We start from the raw sequence: 22500 nt of genomic DNA, 5'->3' as shown, positions 1-22500 counted from the left end.
CTGTTGACTCAATGAGCCCCATCTGTCCTTGGACAGGTTTTGTTCTTACTCCTACAGAGTGTCTGTAGGACACTCCTCACCTGGCAAGGTGACGGTTTAGTCGCCGACCACCCGACCATAAAACTGGTAGTACTGGCTTAAATGGTACCGGTAGCAAGAGGCAGGATGTCTGCACCTGCTTGCAACCACATTAGTACCCAATATTATATATTGCAATCGTAATAATTTTGCTAAAACAGCTCTTCTAATGTTGACTCTCTAGAGGAACTGAAATTTAAGCGACGAAGTACAAGAGTGTAACACAAATGCAAGGAAATCAATGAATATATCGAGAGGAAATGGATAAAATGTTATTTGCAACTGTCATAGATTCACTCCCCATGATATTATAACTCTTACATTTTTGTTTAAAATAGTACAAGATATTTGCTTAGTACGAAAATCAAATCACGAGCAGTTGGTTTTAACTTATTTGCGTCAAGAAAACTAACAGAAACAGATGACAATATAATACGCAGACGTTTTCCGAAGCATTACCTACTTTAAAAAGTGTTTCTCATTATAGGAACGCTATAATTTCGATTAACGTGCACTTTAGTTAAGTCAAATATATCTACAAGTTATTCAGTTTCGTCTCTTGATTGAGTGAGCAGAATCAGTGACTCTTCCATATTTTTGTTGGATATTGTGTACCAAAAAGTTCCTTAAACGAAGTGTCTTCCTTCTGAATAGAGTAGGGAATGATTTGAGAAAGAATTCGATTGGTATATTTTGGAAGTGGGATAACCTCGAGAGATTTTTCTTCTTTTGTTAAACTATAATGATTTGTATCAAGCAATTTATTTTCCTATCCTAATAGACCTTAAACTTTGTATCTAAGTAAGAAATCAATACAAGTGCTTCGGAATACAAATTAGCTCTTGGCAAACCGATTGTTTGTTCCTGTTTCAATTACTGAATCTTGTTACAAAAACTCTTCTCTTCTCCCAACAAGCCGAAGACATATTTGTATGCAAGAAGTATGAATGTTGTAGGAGTACGATAACCTGACAGGCTTAGTCTCCTGAATCCACTGTTTCGCGAATGAAATCACCATAAGCACGAGTGACACAGATACCACTCTATTCCTGAAAGAAGTACAGATAAACAACGATCACAGTTTTACCAAAACAATAAAAATACATGTATTCAAACTTATATGTCTTTCAATATATACATACATATGTTCATATACATACAGTTACAACATTCTCAAAGGATGTGGGTTGGAGTTTGGTCAGGATAAATGTCATTATATGGTTGTGAAAAGGGGGAAAAATGTAAACCAGACTAGCAATATCTCCATTAATGACTTGACTGCTTCCCCAATATCTGACGAAGAATGCTACAGCTATCTAGGTGTGGATGAAAACATATCTTGCAATGGCATCTGTTACAAAACACGTGTCTAAAGAATATTACAGTAGAATAAAGAAAATTTGGACCTCAAAACTCTCTGCATTCAATAAAACAGTGGCCCACATTGTGTTTGCAGTGCCAGAACTCATACCAACATTTGGGTTGCTTGATTGGACGCTTGATGAGATCCGAGCCACTGATGTGAAAACCTGAAAATTACTAACAAGCACACACAATTTACACATACACAATGACGTAGACATAGCGGCAGAGGCTTAACATCGATCCAAGATGCCTTTGAATCTTGTATCATATCCCTTCGGCAACATATTTTAACCACCAAGTGTCAAAGTGCATCCCTTGACCAAATTTGCATGCATGTGGCTGATAACATCATAATACTTGGAAGGCAGCTCCTTGAGCAAAATTCTTTGTCTGATATCCTAGAATACATGCCCAAAGACCGCCGCACGACTCTACCGTAACGTATCATCAGATGAAAGGATGGGCATGTATGAGAAGAAGTCTATTCATATATATGTTAGTAGAAATTTTCGAGATGATAGTAACATTCATCATCAAAGCAGTCTATCATGGCTCAATAACCGGATTACTACTTCCCACTTTGAAGGGTATGCGTTTTCAATCCAGGAACGGGAACAGGAAATATCAACCAAATTCCTGATGCACAAAAGGGACAGAGATGCAGGAGAAGCAGTAAAATGTGACAACCGATGCAGACTTTCTGGAGTTAACACCGAAGATATGACCCACATCATAAGCAGTTATCCGAAAATGTCATCACGGTATTATCGATAGGATGTTGTAGCTAGAATACTCTATAATGAAATCCGCCGGAAAGATACCCCCGAGGACAAAGATATAAGAAGCCACAATATGGTAGAAGCCATAGCCACACACACACACACACATATATATTTACATACACACACACGCGCGCACGCACACACACACACATACATACATATATATAATGTATGGATCAAAACAGTTTGATTCAAATTCCGTACTACTTAAAGCTTCAAAGCTTTGAAACTTTAAGTACCACGGAATTTGAATCAAACCTTTTTGACCCATACATGTAATTCCCAATAAATGTTTTGAGTGCCCTTCATATATATATATATATATATATATATATATATATATATGTATGTATTTATGTATGTATGTATGTATGAATGTTTGTGTATAGTGTGTAAGAAGTTACTACTATAGGTTGCAGGAGAATTGTTTCATTACATTTATGTAACAAAATGTTTACTTATTTGTCCCGAGGCAAGTAAGTGTTATTTCCTTACCGCATACAGTTTTCGTCTGCCCATATGCAGTATATTCATATGGTGGCATTAAAAACAATAAGAGAAAATGTTTTCTAATGAATCGTAACATTGAGCGTCGATTACAGTTAAAAGCAAATCCAGGATTACAGCCTACAATAAGAAGCAAGCAAATTTAAGGTTTTCAGGCATGTAAGCTAGTACTTCTCAAAAATTGTTTAACTATAGCTCCCTTTACCAACATTATTTCAACGTCTCCCTTTTAATGAACATAAAAAAAATATCGGGCCAAATTCTCGTTATTGTTATACATTTCTGATAAAATAGTTTTGCTAGATTGCTGTAGCTATTATTGTTATAGTTGGTGCCATTTTTATTGGTGTTATTCATCTTGCTGCTGTTGTCGTTATAGTAGTTAAAATTGTTATTGTCAGCCATACTATTTAGTTCGCCGGTCTAAGGAAAGCCATGAGATATAAAGCAATTCTTTTTCATGAAGAATTCTATTAAGTTATAAAACAAATCATATACATTAAATACAAACAGAAAAAAAATAATTTATTTGTTAATTATTTAAGTGAAACGAAAAATACAAACTTCTTTTGGCAGATCAGTTTCGTTTGCAATCATAGTGTGAGCTATATACTATTTGAGTCTGGGTAAAAACATACGAAGATATGGATAAGAGGGAAACGGTTCAAGTGAAAATCAAAACCAATCCAAAAAAGCACCGGTTTCTTCTAGATTAAGTATTGTAAACGCTATTAAATTTTCCTTTTATCAGTGACCATTATTTAAATTTATGAAGCAATTTGTTTGATAATTACATTATGTATGTCAGCCCTGTGCTATATCAACCGTCCCTGGTTGATAATACATAATTGGTTCTAATAAAGGCAGAAGACCAGTAATTATGCTGGCAGGGTTTGGCTGATACCATTAAGTCCAGTATTGACTGGTATTTTATTTTATTATCCACCAAAGGATGAAAGCAAAGGTGACTTGGATGGAATTTCAATTTAGATAGTAAAGAGTCGGAACAAACGTCACATAGTACCTTGTTTTTCGACGCTGTAACGATTTTATCACTCAATTGATAACACATGACAAATATAGCTTTTCCCTCCTCTAAAACAGAAATGAGATTAGCGTACATAGCAATACCAAATAACTACTATGTTGCGCAGAAGCGAGTTGAAAAAATAAGAACTAACTCCGGTTTGGATGCCGAATTAAAAGCAATGGCGGTTTGGATAGCACTTGTGACTGATACAGCTGGACTGTAAATAACCACTTGTGTGAAGACATTGACGTATCACTTAAAAAGGCTAAACAGATTTGCAAATGCTGTAAGGTCATTCTAAGACCTCATGCTCATTCTCAGCATTTGTTAACCTAAACACTTTTGTGTATGTTTTCAAAGGCGTATCTCATTCTCATTGCTCATTTAATGTATTTATCAAACTAAAAACAAAAGAGGTAACAAACACCGAATTCCTTTATACTTGAAGTATTCAAAGGTGGGCACAAATAAATAGAATTTTGGATATAAAGAAAATGATACGAATTGGATACATTATACATTTTGTTATGTTGGCTGAAACAAAGAATATTAGATGGAAAATGTATATTAGATGAAAAGTTTATATTCTCTTCGCTAATTCAATCTATGACTAATTAAATCGTTGTTTATAATGGCATTGATGGCACAGCGTTTTGCAAGATAAAATAAACGATGTTATTGATTTATACATAACCTAAAGCACTTCTTTTATTCATTTGTATTGATAAAATCAGTTTCAGCAATTATAAACTCCGTCCTCTCTCCTTTGCATTACCATTTCTGATCATCTATCACCATTCTGGTCTTCCCCCATCATCATTACAATCATCATTCTCATGATCATATATAATTATCACCATCATTACCCTCATGATTATTCATCATCGTTATGAATAGCATCATCATATCAAGATAATGACGATCAATGTCATAGTGAAATAGAAGGCCATGCTGTATTCTGTCTGGCAGGGAAAGACCATCGACTTGGTCTGACACAATTTGACCCTATTGTCGCCACTGGAGCTACTGTCAGAAAGCAAAGAGCCAGAACAGGTACCACTAGACATTTTGCTCGATTCCCTAGCAGTCCCACCAATCCGTCATCTTGTATTGCTACTTTTTTATCGACCCTGAAAGAATGAAAAGCAAAGTTGAGCATGGCCGGATTTGAACTCGGAACACGGAGAGTCAGAACAAATAGAGTATGACATTTTACATAATGCTTTAATGATTCTATCACTATGCGCTTTAACTTCAATAAGTACCCTCAGTGAATCCATGCACTATGTTAACAAAGGTGACGACAAATTCTCATCTTATAAAATCTTAAAAATCTTTTTTTTCCCCTTGAGATTCCATTAAAAAATCCATTTTAAGTGTATTTCAAGGAATCGAAAATTTCATCTTGTAATTAAATTCTATTTTACAATATTAAATTCGGAGCAAAAACCATCTCGTTTCTAATTCATCTATAAGAATATAGACAAAATTACCACTGAATTGAAAATTTTCATTTACCGTTAACTTTCCAAGAAATTCAGGATAAATTTACAAGTCATGTAAAAAGTGATGTCGACTCTGCCTTTTATTCTAACGAGTTAGATTAAAAATAAGTACCAGTCGTCGAGTACTGGGTGAGATGTAATCGACTGCTCCCCCTAAAATTGCTGTTCTTGTGCCAAAATTTGTAAATATTATTATTGTTGCCTTTGTTGTTCTGTTGGAGATTTTGTTCCTGTCTATGTTGTTGTCCTTAATGTTGCTGTTGTTACCTGTATCTGGAAGCTGAGTCTGTTGGACTTGTTATAATTATTTGTTTCCTTTAACTCCGTGTTTATTTTATTGAGAGGTACCAAGGAAGAGGAAAAGAGTTTAATTGTTATTTATCGTTTGTTTAGGAGAAGAAATATTAATAATTATGTATTGTTATTACGTTCTCTCTTCACTGTAGAAATTCATTTCAACAAGGTTACAATAGTGACGGTAGGTGATTATTCTTCATAAGAATGCTAGACAACGATCTCTTGCAAAGGAGTTGGGTGGGGTGGGAGGTAAATGTAATGTTTTGAATATTGAGAATAATTTTCCCAATAGAAAGAATAATTCTAGCATTGACAATAACAATGACGGAATCAATAATATGAATAGCAATCACAAACAAGAAAATCATTTATATTAACATAGGAAGAAAGACTGCAACAACAGAAATAACGATGGCAGTGGCTTACTCGGCGACAAAACATTAGAAAAAATGATTACAGTTTCAATGAAAAGGGTGATTGTGAGAATAGATACCGCATTTCTACACCCTCTCAGTGTATAGATTGTGTTGAATTTTGCTATTATAGCCGAAATATAAAAGAGGCAAAGAATTGTATGAGAAAATAGGTAATAATAATGTTTAGCTGCACTGGTCTCCGAGTGCACACCACATAGTGGGAATTTTGAGGATATTTTTAAAAACTTCAGACCGCTTATTAACAATGTAAGGAGAGATCCCACTTTTGATTAAAAGTCGTAAGTTTTGTATTCAGAGAAACAAGCAAGTACGTGTATCTAAAAGTTTCACTAGAAGGGTTAAAACAATTATGAAGATAAGGGAAATTAGCAGCACCTGCAGAAGTAAACCTTAGTTGTTCATGACTTTCGTCAAAAGAATTTTAGAATACCTTGTATTCTCTCTGAATAGCTGATTTCATTTCTGGAAAATTCTCTTCCCACCAACACAGTAAGACTAAATTTTCTCATTCAATACATTTTTAATTCGACTTATGTCTAGACATATGCTTTCAGGTTTATGCGCCCGGAGCAAGCCGCAAAAATGCACCCTCCCCCACTCAATTACAAAATCCATGATATTATATAGTACTTATTTGTTACAAGTAATTAATGGTTTAAAACAATATTCTAGGAATAGATACATTACCAGGGTTCGGTACAACTTGTAATTCAAAATATATTTTTTGAATGCTTACTTTTACGAAACTTCCTTATTTTAACCGTTTAATGCACCAGCTTCCTCCATTGAAACATTAAAAAACCTAATATGTGATATGAGATGTAATAAAAACAAAATACAATTGTTTAACGTCGCATCTTTGTTGCTTTTGATGAGGTGAATTGATCGATTATATCTTTAAAATCAGTTTCGTTTATCTCTTCACACTCAATGCTCAGAAGAGCAAGGTCATGCATGCAGTCCTGCGACATTGATGTCCTCAAATAAAATAGGATTAACTTCAACTTGAAAAATCGTTCGTAGCTTGCAATTGATACAGCTATTGTGAGTAGTATCTGGAGGCCAATGCACAAATTCGGAAAAACGTTATCTTCATATCGAACTATGAATTCCAGAAGTTTTTTCTGGTCTCGTTATCGCAGATTTTGTTCGAGTAGAGAGCAACGCCCGGCAATAAATTATTTCCTCAAAAAGTTGTTTGCAATCAATGTCGCCACAGTAATGAGAAGCTAATAGATCACATTTTAATCGAAGACCAACTTTGTCAGGATGTGTTGGATAGCAAAGAGAGTGGATATCGAGGAGGAACCCGCTATCGTTAAGACGGACGAATCTTTCGTCCATTTCTGATTGAAGGCGATGAAGAACAGCATTCATAATGGTGTCCATCCCATTGGTTGATGCTGACTTTTCATCTTCGTATCATCAATAGGTGGTCTTTTTTGTCTCCCTCGACGCTTTTTGATTTCTACGTTCCACTTTTGACAAAGATCAATGTCGTCTTCTAGTGATTGGTGGATAATAGTACGTCCGTCTTTTAGATGCTGCTGTTGAAGGGCTTTGAGATCATCTGCAGCATCTCGCAAATTCATTTCAGGATCTTTCAACCACTGCTGAACGTGATAGATGCCAGCGAGAACCCAGTTTCAAAATTCAATCAATGCCAAAAATATCAAACGTTAACATTCGGTTAAGAAGATTGGCGTCACCACAGCGCGTATTGGCTCTCTCATCATCATTATCCGTCAAATGTTTGAGAAGATGGAGAAGTTCACTGAGGAAGTCCGCAACAGTCTTTACCGCATCTGTTCTTGCACTCCACCTTGTGTCCGATGGAGACTTGAGAACACGGGGAATAGACTGCTTCAGTTTTTTCCAACGCCGTGTGGATCGAGAAAAGGAGGCACTGATCGAATCAGTAACATAAAAACAAAAACGAAACGAAACGAAATGACAGCTATATCACTTTTTTGCTGCATTCTGCATTCAAACGAACAAGATTCAGGGAATGAATGTCACAATTCACAAACAAAACTTGACTATTCAATTCTGTGTTGAACACCGCTTATATTCCCGGCCATAACCGCAGCTCTGTCGTAGCACCACAACTTGCAGTCAGTCAACGCTAAGCCATCGTTATCTAACTCATTTAAAATTACCTTAACCAAACTGGCGGCGTCCTCTTGGCTAATTTGGAAGGAGCCTAGGAACAACTCCCGAACACGAGCTCAATGTTGACGTATCACACGACTTGCGTGGCCCAGAAGAATTCATCACCCCTGCATATTTGAACTTGGCTTTAGGCTTGATTTAGACGGCTCTGTGAAGTTCTTGAACACTGGTCAATGTCTGACTAGAGAAGGTTGCTGTTGGAAGGCCATATGTATGGCAGCGGTAGCTGATTCCTTGTCACTCCTAGGGAAAGTGTCAGAAGTGGTTGTCGGAGAATTTCTACGACTTCACCAGCTCTGACTTCTGGCCTCCCAATTCAGCCCGATTGTAATCCTATAGATTACTATTTGTGGGGCGCTGTTGCGAAAGACACTAAACGCTCTGTCTGCAACACCAAACCCTGTATACTATGACTCGCTTAAGCGCCATACATACCATCAATGCAGTATATAAAGATGAAATCTTAGATAATCCAATGACTAAATTATTATGCTAAAGCATAATATATGCTTAAACATATATTTACTCAACAAAGAATCTGCATCTTTCAATATGGCGCGAAAATTACTTATTACGCTTTCTTTTGGAATAGATTACAAGGTTTGAGTTGCGAACTGGTTATAATGATTGGTTAATTTATCAGAAAAATTACATGTATGAATTTAGAAAACTGGATTTATATCTCCCTCGAATCCTATCTGAAACCTGTACAAATATTGACAATTCAAATGGAATCTAATAAATTTAAGTAATTATATAGTTAAGATAATGGTGAAGGGACATATTGAATTGAAAAGAACGTATTAATGCCGGGACATTAAATATTTCATTCCCCATCTCCGGAATAAAATATATAACGTTCCTTATATATGTTCTAATGCAATTTCTTGAGAAATCGTTTGGTTTATACAGTCGATTGGCTGTGTTTTATGAATGAATGAATACAAGAGGAAGCTAAAAGTATGTTGACAGAACTCTCATAATTCGTTATGTCCACAAGCATACACACTCGTGTTTATAAAAGAACACGCTTTATCCGTCATGTTTACCTGCAGAAGTAAGCAAAATTGTGTCAAAGAAATATCAGAACTGTCCATTTAGAAGTTATCTCTCTCTTTTTTTAAATTTCTTATTTTTAATCTGAATGATATTTATTCAATGTAAATCAATCTAAGAACATCACTATAGGCATTTTTGTGTACATGGCAGCTTGCTAACATTGATAGGCCTGACACGTTCTGCAGACGATGTAGAGCAAAAAGACAGTGGATTCAGAAGAAATGTTTAAGTATGTATGTATGTATGTATGTATGTATGTATGTATGTATGTATGTATGTATGTGTGTATTTATATACATTTCATATACGAAGAGATTCAGAAAAAGAGCATAGAACAAGGAGCAGATCAGTAAATTGAGAAAAGAGAAAATGTTTGAAGAATGTTTGAAGAACTAAGGTGAGAGAGGGAGAGAGAGGAAGAGAGAGAGGGAAAGAGAGAAAGACAGAGGGAAAGAGAGAACGAGTGTGTGTCTGTATGCACATGTTTGTGCGTGTTTAGTGTGTGTATGCTTTGTGCGTGTGTGTGTGTGTGTGTGTGTGTGTGTGAGAGAGAGAGAGAGAGAGAGAGAGAGAGAGAGAGAGAGAGAGAGTGTGTGTGTGTTTATGTATGTATGAAAATATGAAGTGCAGTTAATGCAAAGTTTCGGAGCAAAATCGATAATAAAATAGTTGATTAGTATTACACAAGTTATCAGTACTACGGATGGAGCGTAAAAATCACCCTCCACACACATAAACATACACACACATTTATGCAGAGGCGGCTAACGGTTCATATCGTTGATGTCCAGTGTGTCGTTTTGTGGGGAGAAAAGACTGAGCAAAGTGATTAGTGTGGCTTCTTGTATAAATTGGGTTGACCGAATATGGTTGAAAAGAGAGACAAATAAGTCCGAGTCGGTGAGTTGGAGTGGAACGAGGTCGGGGATGCATAGAACGTTACAAACCGGTAGAAAAGGCCAAAAGGAGACACAACTCGAGTTCGAAAGCAACTCCATGCTAATTAGTCAGGTAGCGTTGCTGTGCATACATACATACATACATACATACATACATGCTACAATTTGCCTAGGCCACGAGTGAAGGCGGGATGCTCATGCAGGGAGTACAACAGATGCCCAGTGGGAGGCAATTCCGAAACCAAGGGAGTCATGTATGAAGCTGAGGTACTGGCCGACCCTAATAGCAGCAGCAGCATCAGCAGCTTCCCTAACGGCTACTACAGTAGCAGAGACGGCAGTAACAATAGTAGCAGCAGCTGAAACACGAACAGAATTAGCGTCAGCATCATCGCTAGCGATAACAACAATAACAACATCAACGACAGCAGTGACAGTATCCCCAACAGAAGTAGCAGCAGAACCAACCCCAATGAGAAATATACAACAGTGACAGCACCACCACCAACGACGACGACCATAACAACAACAGCACCATAGCCAACACCGGTAATAGCGGCACCAACACCAACGTCACCTCCAGCGATGCCAACACCAACAGCACTAGAATCAACAACAGTAGTAGCAGCAGCGTCAACACCGGGAGATACAACATTACCAACACCAGAATACGGAGATACATCGGATACTCCGGTAACACATTCAAGCAACGCCTCTCCAACCACAGATCCTCCTTCAGAATACCGGAAAGGAGATACGTTACGTCATTAATCAGTTATGTATGGCAGCTGAAGGACGACGAAATTCCACACATTATATCATGGAGAATCCTAGAAAATCTAGGTCTCTACATAAATGGCACCAAGCATGGTAAACTGAGCATAGCTGATCGGGCCAGGATACTAAAGGACTCGGGGAACATCTAAAACAGAAGTATTCGGGCCATACTTGCACTTCAGGAAATTCCTGCTGGCCCACTGGGACCCACACGATAACTTGGTCATTTACGATTGACAGACAATGGGAGACAATCCCCTGCTATTGACAGAGTAACGAAACCTTTTCCTCCTTTATTTTCTAGAGAAGATACTAGCTAGAGTCCATAAGCCAACAGGTCTGGGATCTGACCATACACTGTAAAGCTAAGCGCTTTATGGACATGAAACCCAGGGTAATCCCATAAACCGGCCTTATCTATCTATCTATCTATCTATCTATCTATCTATCTATCTATCTATCTATCTATCTATCTATCTATCTATCAATCAATCAATCTATCTATCTATCTATCTATCTATCTATCTATCTATCTATCTATCTATCTATTCATCCAGGATGGACTTCACTGCCTACCTGACCGGCCTGCCGCGGCTCTCGGCGGGAGAGGCAGAGTGTTGTGAGGGTCCCATCACAGCTGCTGAAGTAAGGGATGCTATGGCGGGCTGCGCGAGGGATAAGTCACCTGGATTGGATGGTCTACCCTACGAGCTGTATTGTCAAATGCCAGACTTGTTTGGCGACCTCTTGGCATCAGTCTACTGCAACTGGCAACAAAACGGGAGAATTCCCGGTTTCGTGAGCCGAGGTGCAGTGACATTGCTGAAGAAAGACCCAAACAAGGGGAATTTTATAGATAATTTCAGGCCCATCACTCTGCTCAACGCAGATTTGAAAATTTTGGCCAAAGTAATAGCCGAGAGGTTGGCGCTTGTCATCGATAAACTGATCGACAGGGCGCAAACATGCGCCGTGCCGGGCAGAAGTATCCATGACAACCTCCACCTCATGCGCTACATCATGGACAGGGTAGTTAAGGATCCTGGCATGGGTGGGGCGCTGATCAATTTAGATCAATCTAAAGCCTTCGATAGGGTCGACCATCGATACCTAGCGGCCGTCCTCAGGGCAGCTGGCTTTGGTCCCGTCTTCCGCGGTTGGATCGCTGCCTTGTATAGCGGCATCCGATCGGTAATACGGGTAAACGGTCACCTGTCAAAACCGTTCGACATCACGCGTTCGGTCCGTCAGGGATGTCCCCTGTCGGCGCTTCTGCATGTATTGACGATCGAACCACTACTGCGGAAGCTGGCGACACTGAGGGGTATCCCACGAGAGCTGGGTTGCGGGACGAGCGTGTCTGCATATGCGGACGATGTCACCGTCATAGTGTCGAGCGAAAAGCACGTCGAGATGCTAGGCGAGACACTTAAACAATACGAAACGGTGACAGGAGCAAAAATTAACCCGGAAAAGTCAGTGGGTTTGTTACTCGGCACCTGGAGAAGCAAGCCTATACCGTCCAACAGTGACTCCGTAGTGGGACGCTGGACGGACGGACCGGTTAAACTGCTCGGGGTCTGGTTCAGTCCGGACCTCCAAATGGATAAGAACTGGGACGAGATCACCAGTAGAGTGATCAAACTCAGCCAAACATGGGCTGAGAGAAAGTTATCCCTAAAAGGCCGGGCGGAGGTGGCTAATATGTATATCGCATCAGTCATCGATTACCGCCTGACCGTCGTGCCTTGTCCCGATGCCACCATCACGAAACTAGAACGCATACTTTTCCGCTTTCTGTGGAAGGGTGGCGTTCCGATGGTGAGGCGATCCATTTGCTGTCAGCAACCGTTACGTGGAGGACTGGGGATGCCGTGGTTAATGATGCGCAGACATGCGCTGAGACTGCGGCATCTCTGGAACTTCATTGACGACGGTGAACAGGTGTGGGCGCCGTTTGTGAGGCACGCCTTCCCGCAACTCGTCTCACTCACCGAACTGCAAACATGGATAAGGAAGAGACCGAAACTGGGCGATTGGCACCGCGAGTGTCGCCAAGCTCTACAACAGCTCTGCCGTCCGGGATCAAACTTGTGCAACTTCCAAACGACCAATGCGTTCTATAGAGGACTAGTGGAGGGGAGGTTTGACGACACTCTCGGGGCAAACCTGGGTGTCGACGAGAAATTCCTAACCCGCCTTTTCAAGACGACGTTCGGGCCGGGGCCTATGGATAATTTCCAGAGATCCCTGGCTTGGCAATGCTATCGAGACGCACTACCAGTTCGAGAGAAGATCTGCAGACACGGTTCGAAAACCACCGGACCGACCTGCCCGAGATGCGGTCAGAGCGACGAAACCGTTCTGCACGCACTCGTGCAGTGTCCAGATATTTCAGAGCTGTGGACCTTCGTCGAACGGCTGTTGTCGCGTGTGGGACGAGCCCACTTATCAACCGAGTCTATCGTGAATATTGTTCCGCCACCTTCCTTTAAACGGGAAGGAAAAACGGTTTTTGTAACACTGATAGCTATGGCAAAAGAATGCGTGTGGTGGACGCGTTTGAAAGGTCTACAAACAAACACTTTCCTCTCTGGTCAGTCCCTCGTCAACTTTTTCAAGTACCACTTGAAAAGAAGGATGAGGATAGAGAGGAAGGTGTTGTCGAATCAAAGTTTCAATAAAAAATGGCTAAATGTGGCAAGAATGGTAAGAATGAAAGACGACACCATTTTAAGCATAGACTTGTAACAAAAAGAGACAAAAAGAGAGAAGGTACTTACTTTCATGTACCTTTAAAAAAAAAAAGCCTGAGGTGACCGTGGTCTTTTCCGTAGGCTTTTCTCTCCACGGATAAACCTAATCTGTTCCCCGTTTTTTACATCGACTGTGATACACGATCCCTATTGATCGCCCCCCCCCACCTAGGTTTTTTTGTTTTTTTTTTCTTCCCGCGATCCCTTTTGATCCAAATTACCCCCCCCCAAGAAAAGCTCTACTTTGTAATTTGTCCATTTTCTGTATTTAGCCCTGTGTGGCTATAATAAAAAGATATCTATCTATCTATCTATCTATCTATCTATCTATCTATCTATCTATCTATATGCGATGGTTTTCGTTAAGCAGCGTCGATTTTTACAGTTCTCTAAGTGATAATAATAGTATTTTATAAGCGTAAAGCTTATGTATATATATATATATATATATATATATATATATATATATATATCATATATATGTATGTATGTATGTATATATATATATATATATATATATATATATATATATATATATATATATATATATATATATATATATACGCACAAATGTACAGATATGTATGTATATGTGTGAGTATGTTTGTATATAAGAATATGGAAAAATGAGCTTGGTACGTTAAGTTAGTATCTTGGAAGTGTATTTAAAAAGTATAAGTTTTCGGAAGCACATTGATTGCTGAATAATTTGATTGTATATAAGACATGTCTTAAGACCACAATCTAACCTAATAGCATAGATTAAATTGTTATTTTTACTAAAACCGATGTCACTATGGAAGTGCCGAATAGTTGCGTAATGATCTAACGATATGCTAAAAAATCTAACTTTAAATTGATTTGTTGTTTATCCTTTGTAAATGTAATTTATGCTATTCTGATTATTGTAAGAATTGTCAGTGCTTACATAGATAATGGGTTTGTGTTCACTATTGCTCTTCACTAGACACATTTTATGAATGTCAATTGCATTTTACAGCACTAATGTTATTTGGGTTCTGGTAATTTGAATTATTCATTTGTGTTTTATTGTTAGTGAATGATAATGTGTTGAAGAAATTTGTTGGTGTCGTGTAGTTTATTTTCGGTAAATTTGAGTTAAAGATTTTTCGGGAAGGAATGGCTATTTTACAAGCTGTAGGAATGTTTTTCCAATCAAGATACTGATGTTGAATGAATATAGTGTATTACACCTCCAAACGTTTGCGTTTCCTCTTCCCGAGTTGTACACGTCTGTAATATTTAGTGGTTTTAAAGAAACCACAATATGTTAATATATTATTGTATAGATTGACTACTTTGTTGGCTGAGGTTTTGTCGGCAGAGATGGTTTAGATTAGAAAGATTTGTGAATAAATTTCTGTGAGTAGACAGTGGGTGGTTAGAATCATGATTAATACATAGTATTGAAACATGTGGTTTAATGATATAAGGTTGGAAATTTCTGTCATTAATCATATATATTAGGTCTAAAAAACTGAATATCTGAGGTTGACTTTACCTTTCATCCTTTCGGGGTCGATTAAATAAGTACCAGTTACGCACTGGGGTCGATATAATCGACTTAATCCGTTTGTCTGTCCTTGTTTGTCCCCTCTGTGTGTAGCCCCTTGTGGGTAGTAAAGAAATAAGACTCGCACGCACACATGCGGACGCATACACAACACACATCTATCTATCTATCTATCTATCTATCTATCTATCTATCTATCTATCTATCTATCTATCTATCTATCTATCTATCTATCTATCTATCTGCATTGCAACGGACTTCTTTCAGTCGGCCTGTGTAGAAGACACTTGCCCTATGGTTGGGAAGCAAACTTTTTACCCCACCGCCACGCCCGCGCCTACTATGTGTGTGTAGGTTTAGTGGTTGTCTACTCCTTATGCAGAGTCTGACCATTTCCTCTACCTACACGTCAGAACCATCATGGTGTCTGATTTTGTTTTTTAAACAAGACGGTGTTTTGAAAAGAAACCCACAAATTGTATATCCGATTTGGACCAGCATTTCGATTAACAGTATCAAATGCTTTGCTCAAATCAGCAAAGCAATGGTATAGGGAAAGATTCTGTTCAATGCACTTTTCCTGAAATTGTCTGATAGTAAAGATACAATCAACTATGCCCCTTGAGGAGTGAAAACCACATTGAGACTCAGACACCATATTTGGAACTATGAAGGTATTTATACGTTCTAACAGAATGTGGCCAAGTACCTTTCGAATCACAGACAAAAGCAAAATCTCACAAAAATTACCACACAGATCCTTTGGCCCCGATTTATACAAGGAGACTAAAATGGCCTCAATCCAGTCTTGAGGCACTTTCTCAGTTCTCCAACAGTGACAAATTAATATATTTAAGAGTTCGAACATTTTGTCACCCCCATATTTCAACTTCTGTACAGATTCCAGCACATCCTGGAAACATCGTTATTCAGCTTATTCACTGGTAAATAAATGTGATTTAGAGTCAGTTCAAATTCCACTTCCCTTATAACTGGAAGGTGTTCGATGTTTTCTACCATCTTCATGTCAGCAGATGATGGTTTATTCAAAAGTGCAGAAAAATGTTCTACCCAGCGCTTATGAATAAAAACGGTGTCAGTCAGAAGCAAACGCCCATTTGCTATTCTCATTGGAGCTCTTGAAGAAGATTTTGGGTCATATACCTCCTTAACATAAGAGTACAAACCCTTGACGTCATTTCTATCAGCCTCTTGTGCCTCTTTTGCTCTATATTTACACCATTCCTGTTTAACTTTCCTAAGAGCAGTCTGCACTTTTCCTTTTGGCTTTCCATAAGCTTCGTTTTGAGTTGGGGTTCAAGGACTGAGAAAGTAGTGTATTGCCTAAGTTTTGTTTTTCTAAAAGTAGATCATTAGTTTCTGCTGATTTGTCTGAGAACTCGTCACTGGACTTAGGCGATTTAAATTCCGCCGACGAACTTGCAGCATGAGATACGTTTGTTTTGAAATCTTCCCATAAATTGTTTGGGTCAAGATTGATACCTTCTATAGCATCGTGGAATCTTCGCAAGTTGCTTGGTAATATGAAGTTTGCAACATTTAACTTTTTGGGTACCTTAGGACCAGACTGTCTACTTTTAGTCATTATCAAAAAAATTATTTTCCTACACACCAGACGATGGTCAGTCCAAATCTCTGCTCCTCTAATGGCCCAAACACTAGAAACATCTTCCATATCACTCTTTCTGATCAAAATATAATCTATGAGATGCCAGTGCTTAGATCTTGGTTGCATCCAGGTGGTTTTATATTTATCTTTCTGTTTGAACAGAGTGTTGGCAACTACCAGATTATCCTCAGTACAAAACGTCAAAAGAGCTACTTCATTTTTATTACATTTTCCAATTCCATGTCGGCCTAAAACAGGCCATAAAACGTAGTCTTTTCCAACACTTGCGTTGAAATCTCCCAATATGACCAGCTTGTTAGAAATTGGTACTTTCCTCAATAATTGTGCTAGATCGTCATAAAACTGTCCTATAGTTTCCTAAGAATGAGATATTGTTGGTGTATAAATACTGACAATGGTAAGAAATATATTGTTCAAATATACCACTTGGAAATTCTGGAATGGAGGATAATAATGAATTCTTGAGAGCAAATCCAATACCAGATTCTCTACGCTGACCATCAGGTAGGCCTCTCCAAAAGATAGTATATCCATAAGTAGGTTCATTTATTTGACCCTCACCAGAGAGACGAGTTTCAGAGAGCGCAACTATATCAAGTGAATATTATTTAAGCTCACATGCAATAAGTGTAGTACGACTTTCTGGCCTCTTGTTGAACTTACCATCAAGAAGTGTGAGCACATTCCAACAGCCAAAATTCAGAAGATGTTTATTTTTTACTTTTTTTAATTTTCTTTGAAGACTGTTTGACCACAGGGGCAGGATGACGACCGGGCCCAACCTGTGACACACTGTGACACCTGCCGAACCAGACCTGTTCCCCTGACGTTCCTAAACCTTTTTTGCTATTTACTGAATCTGTTAGAGACATTTTAGAGTAATTTACAAGAGCATTTTTAGGTTTCTGCCAACCAACCAATTCAATGATTTTACTAAGATTTGGTGTACGAGAAGTACCTGTGCAGATGAATAATTTTCAGTGGGTGTAGCATGCAATGCACTACCTCCATCTACTGGCCAAAGAAGACTTTCGCCGCTGTGAGATGAAAATTGACAAAACCAGGAAATTCCAAAACCTCAAGTTTTATTTTGGAGATTTCCTTCGAGGAGAAGTTTAAGTGCTTCTACCTGGCCATGAGGTAAGCTATCCTGTTCCAGATACGAAACCGACACTCAAACGCTCTATAAAGTGATCAAGTATCATTCCGGTGTCCGACACGGAGTAGCTCATTCATACATATAAAACAAAATATAAGACATGTGGTTTAAAAATATAAACAAGATTTAAATATAAATAATATAAAAATGTAAAGATATGTAATTTTAAAATATAAATAAAATGTGTGTGTGTATATATATATATATATATATATATATATATATATATATATATATATATATACATACATACATACACACATCTATCTATCTATCTATCTATCTATCTATCTATCTATCTATCTATCTATCTATCTATCTATCTATCTATCTATCTATCTATCTATATACATATATATGCATACATACACACATGCATGCATATTTATACACATTGACATAAATATCAAAAGAGATGTGTAAGAGGTTGTAGGTACAATCAATTTCAGCACTGATCCTTGAGCACTGCTAAACTGTTGATTTGGTGATATCAATTTCCTCGTATCATTGCGGTGAATCTGTATAAATAGAGTTACTTAAATAATATATTCTGTATCATGCTATAAGGAAGGAAAATGAAATAGTAGTATTAATGTTTTGATACTGTCTAGAAATAGACGTATAAGAGGAATGACAATACCATTATTTTACTAAACCAGCTTAACTTGGATATATAAGCTGAACATATTCATTAACTTACCATACAGACATATACATAAGCGTCTACGCATACAAAATGGATTACATCTATAAAACATCGTATATACCTATGCATACACCCAACCTAGAACATCCCCTCACTCACGCTCAGTTTTCGTATAGATGTAAAATGGATTATAGAAAGTCATTTTAAAATAAACAGTATACTTTTTCAGATTTTAGTTTAAACTAATAAATATTGATACAAAGAACAGAAATGTGATCCGATACTAAGAGTATCACACTACAGAAAGTATACTACATAAGTACATCATACATTAATTCATTTAAATATACATACGTAAGACATTCTTTCATTCAAACATACGTATGTTCATAAAAAAACATACATGTCTATATAAATTTCGCTTAGCTATTCAGGAACAGGAGATAGCTGTGAATAAAGACTTCAGAGAGATGCAAATACAGTAGAACTCATTTTGCTCATTAAGATTGGGAAGAAAACTTGTACACTGTTCAAGAGATACGCTGCCTAACGGATGTGAATGTCTCGTCTAAAATCATGGGGAAAAAGAAACCATCCATGGTGAAATAATGCGGAACGTACAGTACAGCTTATTTATCCAGATTATTGATTCTAATTCTTGCTTTTGCCACAGTAGATTTGCACAACGCTTGGAGAAACTGCAGTTTTACAAAAAAGAACTACACTACTTCGCATTTCAGTGATTCTGCAATTGAGCTTGCTGCAATGAACGTATTCATACAATCACGTATGCATAGTTATATATAAAGTTTTCACAAATACATGCATACACACACACTCTCGCACACACACACACACTGACACACACTCACTCACTCACACACACACATACACACACACGCTAATGTATTGGAATATATATACACTTATAGCTTGAGTATTTGTATAACCACAGATTCACGTGTATATATGTTGGTTTGCTTAAGTCTCCGTGCGTTGGTGGTTCGGCAAAGGCGACCGATTGAATAACGGTCAGACTTTAACAAATATGTGCATGGTTCGATTTGATTGACAAAAACACTTTAGTTGCTTCAACATGTCCGCAGTCCAATGACTTAAATAAGTAGAAGTTAAAATAAACAATATATATATATATATATATATATATATATATATATATATATATATATATATATATATATATATATATATATATATATATATATATATATATATATATATATATATATATATATATATATATATATATATATAATTGCAGCGTGGAAGGTGTTTATAAGCCATTTAAAATAACACACAAAATCCGTTAGATTCACTTCAACATTTATGCAGCACAGAATTTTGTCAGTGAACAGGTCGCGGTCTCAAAGCGACGAAAATATTTTGACAAATTAAATTTAAATGTTGAAGTGAATCTAACGGATTTTGTGTGTTATTTTAAATGGCTTATAAACACCTTCCACGCTGCAAGTGTTTTCGTTCCAGCACACGATCTCAGATCAGATCACTTGCTATGCAAGTGCATCTCCGTAATATATATATATATATATATATATATATATATATATATATATATATATATATATATATATATATATATATATATTAGAGGGGATGAGATAACAAAGTCAAGGCTGTGAGGAGTTTACAGGACATTTATAAGGAACAGAGTTTAACTACGGTCTGTCCATAGCACTTAGCGTTACCCGACACTCTTTAGGTCTTCTAGATAGCAATACCTCTCATATATATATGTAACCACACGTGGACTGTTGGCTATTTTTTCTGCCGTCTTCCTTTTCTCTCGGACTCTCCTCTGTCTCCGTCTCCTGTTTCTGAAGAAAAGCTTTGTTCGAAACGTAAAACACCCTTTCTTTCCTTCTCTGAGCGTCTTACCAATTCTTTCATGTTTCGAATCTAATATTAATTGCCCTTAAACTCCCACCTTCGCTTGCACACACAGGTCGTCCGTATTCTGGTCTGTGACTCAATTACTGCTCGTCCTATACTTGTATTTCCTATATAACTGTCTGACGATGGGTTTTCTCACCAGGCTGACCATATAGAGTGCACCTACTGCTTGCATCTACAGTGTGAGATGATGTGTTGTTGACTACTGAAGAATATGTAACAGCTGAAATAAAGAAGTACAGAGTCAATGCCCATGTTCTCTACTCTCTCTTATATGTGTGTGCATGTGTGCGTGCGCGCGTGTGTGCGGGTGCCTGTATATATGTGTATACACGAGTAAATTTGTACATCAAGTTGCAACCCTTTATATCAAAAGTCAGCTTTGTCATTATATAAAAAAAAAATCGATACAATACGTACCAGACTGAGAGAAGCACTGTATGTCTATATGATCGATTCAAACGATTGGATGTGGTTCGCCAACTTGGTCGTCGTCCAATAACTGAAAGTAATAAATATATGTAAAATTATAGATATTCAGATACTCTAATTGTGTATTAAGACTTATATTCACAGTAACCGAAAACAATATTAGAAAGGAGGAAAAACATTTCGCCTCTATATTTTTTTTAAAAAAGGACATCAATGATATAATTTAAATAAGATATCCACAACCAAGAATCAAGCTGGAATTGTGAAATTGAATTTACAATAAAGAATGCAGATCGCTTAAATTTTTACTCGTTCGCAGATAAGCACTCCAATTTCTATGGTTTGAAAGGTGACTAATAAATCTTCCCCTGAATAAGACGATAATATTTACAATTATATTTTCTTGAAAAAAAAAAAGAAAAGAATGAACAAACAATGGGAATCTCTGTTGCTCTTCCGTAAGAGCTATGTCTAAGCAAGTTTCTTGTTTAGAAACATAGGAGAACACTTGCATTGGCTCGAAATACTGGACATCCGTTCTTATGACAACATGCGTAACTTTAAGTGAGTCTTGAGCGTTGTCTTGATCAGATTCAAATATCGAGTTAATATTTTCTTTTCCTCACTGCGTTTAAGGATGGGTGACGTTTTAATGTCTTTGTAAGGAGAGAAGGAAGTGCCAATGATAATTGGGGGAAGGAAAGAGGAAGAATTTCTTAAAATCCGAAATCTGGCCTGAATACGGCAACAGAGTGGACTTCGCTAAAATTACCTATGATGCTAGGTCATGCAGTTAAACCGAGCGAGAGTCAAGTCTACTCTCAAGTTGGCCATGGCGGGAATTGAACTCAGAACGTAGAGAGCCGAAGCAAATAACAACCGCCATTCTCACAGCTTTTCCAAACCGCTGTCTCGAATTGGTACTTTTTTTTAATCGACCTCAGAAGGATGAAAGATAAAGTTGACCTCGCCGGTACGTGAACTTAGAATGAAGAGATCTCGGAACCAATCCCGCGAGCCAGTCTGTCAGACACTTTCTAACAATTCTGTCAATTACTTGCAACAATTAAGGAAAAATCTTTTAGCCGCGACATTATCCGTGATGGCATTAATTTAACTGCGAAGTAATGAGCCAAAAACTGAATTTAAGCAACGGAAGGAGTATTAATACTGAACGGTAATCTTTATATCCTAATTAACGTGGATGTATTGTTAGAACGCCATATTACTACCGTATTTGCTTTGCGAGATCCTCTCATATAGATGTGCTTTGCTGAAAGAACAAATATATCGTTAGCAGACGCGATATATATCGTTAGTTAATCATATGTATGTGTCTGTAGCACTCTACGTCTATATGAGGCAAATATCTTAGTAATATCTTACTTTTTAAAGAGATGTGGCTATATACAAATGAAATAAATTGGCTAGAATCAAGAGGATGAACCGAAAACTTGCATTTATTGTACGAAATAATTTAGC

General features: G+C 37.5%; 1 protein-coding gene across 3 annotated transcripts in view; it reads right to left on the bottom strand.

Annotated features, from left to right (window-relative positions):
- LOC106878042 (uncharacterized) overlaps positions 1-22500 on the bottom strand; it is a 217212-nt gene that overhangs the window by 100903 nt on the left and 93809 nt on the right. For 2 of the 3 annotated variants that reach the window (XM_052978475.2, XM_052978477.2), the window contains one exon: positions 21007-21088. The gene's annotated coding sequence lies outside the window, so the exon portion shown is untranslated. Of the gene's footprint in view, positions 1-18445; positions 18527-21006; positions 21089-22500 lie in introns of all 3 variants that reach the window. The other variant, XM_052978476.2, reaches the window with a different exon arrangement.

The sequence above is a fragment of the Octopus bimaculoides genome, chromosome 2 (genome assembly GCF_046866305.1).
Source record: "Octopus bimaculoides isolate indiv1 chromosome 2, ASM4686630v1, whole genome shotgun sequence".
Classification (NCBI taxonomy): Eukaryota; Metazoa; Mollusca; class Cephalopoda; order Octopoda; family Octopodidae; genus Octopus; species Octopus bimaculoides.
The sequence above is the reverse complement of the archived record's forward strand: the minus strand, read 5'-3'. Positions and strand labels throughout refer to the sequence as shown.